The sequence below is a fragment of the Oryzias melastigma genome, linkage group LG15 (genome assembly GCF_002922805.2).
Source record: "Oryzias melastigma strain HK-1 linkage group LG15, ASM292280v2, whole genome shotgun sequence".
Lineage (NCBI taxonomy): Eukaryota > Metazoa > Chordata > Actinopteri > Beloniformes > Adrianichthyidae > Oryzias > Oryzias melastigma.
Window position 1 is genome coordinate 19,848,019 of NC_050526.1, and position 4,679 is coordinate 19,852,697.

Below are 4,679 nucleotides of genomic sequence, written 5' to 3' on the forward strand. Positions count from 1 at the left end.
TTGATTCCCCACCAGCCAAGGTCTACCTTAGAGTTGACACACTTACTGCTCAGTTACTACAAGATGCTTTTCAAATTTTAACAACAAAAGTCACCGACTTTTCCAAATGTTACAAGTCACAAATCAACCACAAAGAAAAACCGCTAATCAAACCATTTGTCTCCAGGTACAAAGTTTACAAAATTCAAGAAAAACAATAAAGTGTATCTGGATGGATTCAGATCCCGGACAAGGGAACAACAACCCGGACAAGCCCCCAATTTATGTCACACCCCATTTCATAAAGGTAAAGAAAAGTAAAATTTGTAACAAAACACGAAGAGTTGTCTCCATAAAAATGTAACAAATCTATTTCCAAAAAAAATAGGAAAACAATATCTAAATGTGAAGCAAAAGGCTTCAGGGTGGACCAAGGCCAAAACAACAAACAAAAACCCCAACTAACTCAAGCCAGGGAGCTTACTTGCAAAAGAAACAGTAAAAGAATGACAAATACTAACTTCCCTGGGCTAACAGAAACAGCAGAAAACTCACTAAAGAAAATGGCAGTTCAACCCTACAGCTTCACTCAACCAACACTAAACAACAGAGTGAGACCAAAACTGAACACTAAAGAAACTACAAAGTGCACACAAATTACAAAGGTGGCGAAGAGCGCCAAGCTGCAGTGGAAACAGGTTGCAGCCCAACTCCCTTCTCCTGGGTTGGAGGTCCAAATGGTCCTTTTTTAAGGCTCCCCTCCTATAGCTTGGACCAATGGGGAGCCATGCCCTCCAGCACCACACCTGAAAGAAATTGACACAGAAGACAGTGCACCATGCTTTCCCTACGAGCAAACTAATTGTAACGGAGTTAAGGGTGACATGCATGTGGTATGGAACATATAGCAGGTGGAAATAATAATATTAGAAAATCGAAAATTTTTACCATCAATATTAAACTAAACCTACGAAAGCCACAGCAAGAAACCAACTTCACTCTGCTTAGTTCCATGGAAAAATGTTGCAACTGTAGCTGCAAGCTAAATTAGCGTATCTATACAAGATTCCCAACCCTAACCCTAATCGTAACCCGGTTCCGGTGTTTTTCTTGGGGAAGAGCGTGAACTTTGGTTGTGGACTAATGATGCTCTGGCGGTATCTTGGAACCATGTTGCTGTCTGCAGTCAAGTCCCACCCGCAATTCAGAGGCAAATTTCTAATGCACTACTACCTCTCTGCAGAAACTATGTTGTAGAAAACAACTACGTTTCTTGGATTTTGGCTAAAAATGGCTCAGTTGTAATAAAAAAGACCACGCTTTTACAATAGATCAAAAAATGATTGGAGTGGGACCCTCTTTGCTAAATTGTTGTCTAAATTGTTAAAGTCAGTAAATTCTAGTGAATATAGTCTGTGTTCTGAGGGATAAAAATATGTTTTTCTTTGAGAATTTAGCAACAATTTATACCAATAACAAAAGTAATAGGAAGAAACTGTCCATTTTGACTTTATCCCCTGCATGGGTGGCCTCATCTATACTGTTTATAACTCTGGCTGAGATAACTAAACTGCAGATTCCCCTTCCATGTTTAAAATTCAAAAATGTCATCAGCTGTGCCTGAAGGCACCACCATCCACTCCAATCAACCTGCCTTCCTTCAAACTACCTTCGATTTCACTTTGCACATTAACATGCATTCTGCTTGCCGCTATATGCCAGCCTGCTTAGCAAAGCTAACCTTAAAAACGTATGATTTTTGCTATGATGAAGTCTCACGCTTCCTTCAAAGGTGTTTTTTATAAAATGTGTGCATTCATGGCTTTGAATTTAGAAAGAAATGAACATATATTTCATGAAAGGACTCCTTTGCACTTGTCTCTGAAGAGTATAAGTCTATCTTCAAAAGCTTCCTCGAGTGGCCGTCTATACGTCTTCCTATAGGACTGAATAGAGAAACAGCAAGAACCCATTGAAAATGAACACCACACACACACTTTTATTTTTTGAATAATCAAACCAGTTCAAATGGATAGATAATTTCAACAGGGCTGTAAGAATGCCTCATCTGCATAAGCCTCTATTTAAATTCATCGTCTCTGTAATTGTGAGCTAACTGCTCCTCCTTCTGCATCCCCACTGGTTTTGTCGGAGCGGGGAAGAAATCTTTGCGTGTTGCGCTGGCTTAATTGTCTGTCCTAATTGGCCACATCTGTGGGAGAATGCGCACACGGTTATTTATGAAAGGCTTCCGTAAGAACTTCAGCTCCGTTTTGTATTCCTTTCCTGGCTTTGAAGTCTGAAAAGCACTTAATTAGAGTTTGATTAGCACTCTGTAGGTAAGGTCAAAATTAATAAAGCTGTTAGATCATAAAGGCCGATTGACAATTCATTTTTTAAATATGTCTGAGAAATAACATAAGAAGGATTTAAATGTCGCAATGCAAAATTATACTAATGGACTTCTTAGTCATTTTTTTAAATGCTAAACATAAATGTCAATTTTGCGAGGTTAAATAAATAGACTCAACCTTCAACCTGGAATGGATTTTATGTAGTGATGGAATTAAAACATAGCTGACAGTGAGGTAAAAGTTAGTATAGGGACTTAAATAAATGCTTTTCTGTGTCAACATTCATATCCAGCCCATGTTATATCGATTAGAACTATTCGGAAAGGGTTCAAATCAGAGACAGGATGTTAAGCATTTGTGCCCACATACATTTAACCCCTGATGTTCACACTGTACAAGCAAGGAGGGGCTTCTTTTCCTTTTTTCTACTACTACTTACTTGAACATGAAAGACGTTTGGTGGGAAATGTCAAACTTCAAATCTTTCTCCAGACATTTTTTTTTCACAGTTCTAATACGATCTATGAACAATTTGATGTCATTTAATTCTGTCTGGGTATAAATCGCAATTATTAATTAATCCTCCATGATCAGTTTCCAAACAGTTGGCACTTACATGAATTAACTGAACCAATTCTCAACCAATTCTTATTTCTCAACATCATATGTGTCCATTCAATGCTAAAAATGAGATGTCCACAGACAGAGCTGATAGCTCCTCCCACACACGACACGGCTTGAGAAACACATTATTTATCAGGTGCTAAGCAGCGTATACGCTAAGCAGCGTATTCGCAGCGCAGCGAAAGAGGGGCGGGGCATGCAAATTTGTTGCGCGAATCGTGTTCAGTGTGAAAGCACCTTAATAGGAAAACTGTAATGACCCAACATTCTAACAGCATTTAAACGCATCACTTACACATAAATCTTGGAGACATAAAAAGGCTCACATTAGATTTGTGGATAAATGTAGTTTTGTGTGCGCGTAACAAGCAATTTGTGCGTAATTTTAAAAGATTTCTGTGTGGTTAGTTTTAATGATGTAACTTTGAGTTTTACATTTGTAAATTTCATTTTGTATTTTTTTTTTTTAATGGATGAGTCTATTTTCTCAGTATACACTGAAGTTAACCACTCAAGACAACCCAATACATGATCATGGTAAAGGTTGAAAAAAACAGGGGTCATCATTTTTCTACTCCTCACTGGATTTATCTGGCTTATAAAAAAAATGATTCGTTTTATGACCTTGTATAATCAGTTACGTTCGTCACACATATATCTTGCTTCAAAATAAATCTGCCCGTGAGGAAGTTTCAAAGATTAAAACGTTTAAATCTTAATTCTGTCAAAAAAAAGTCCATATTATATAATTAAAGCACCAGGTGACAGGACATCTAGTGTCATGTATTTAATTTTTTGGTGCATTTAGTCTTTTTTATATGTAGTAACAAGGTTAAATTACTCATACCCCCTTGTATATGCGTAATATCTGGAAGCCCTGTGAATGATTGTTAATTCTGAAACAATATTTTTACCAAATTGAATTGGTCTGAGACAGACTGGCGACCTGTCCAGGGCGTACCCCGCCTTCGCCCATCAGTGGCCGGGATAGGCTCCGGCACCCCCGCGACCCCGAAAGGGAAGAAGCGGTCAAGAAAATGGATGGATGGATGGAAATTGAATTGGTAAAATGCAGATTTTTTGTAAAATTGTTACTGAACTTTGTTGGAATCTCTACATTCTGAACACCACAAGATATGGTAAAGTTATATTAAAAAAAAGTGTACTAAAAAAAAAAAAAGTTTGAACAGACTGTAGAGCTTTAAAATGTTCAAGTTGTTTAATTTGATGGACGTCACATTTGGACACAGACCACCAAGTGTGTTAAAAAGACTAGATCAATATGGGAGTGTTCCTGCCGGAAGTTTTGATGGAATCTGTCAGCAGGTTTGTGCTGCTGTCTCATTAGTGACTTGAACTGGAGGAAAATGGATTGACAGAGCAGTTAAACTTTGGTAAGAGGGTGAAAGTTTATTAGCTGGGATGTACTTGTGTGTTTTTCCTGTGGTCTGCTGCTCAACGTTCTGCTCAGATGGCCCTCCACATCCAGTCCTTCAATATGTAAACAAATTCTGTTTTTTTTTTGTAGGAAGAGAAAAAAAATAAGAAATAAGCACAAAGATTGTTATTTGTATTGCAAATATTGAAGCAAATAATGGCATTTTGCTTTTATCCATAGTGGAGTCTACTTTAGAGGTACTTTCAAATTACACATTTCTAGTACAAGGTCATTTTGGATGGATTTTTCTTGCCAACAAATTCTTACATTTTAAATAACTTGTT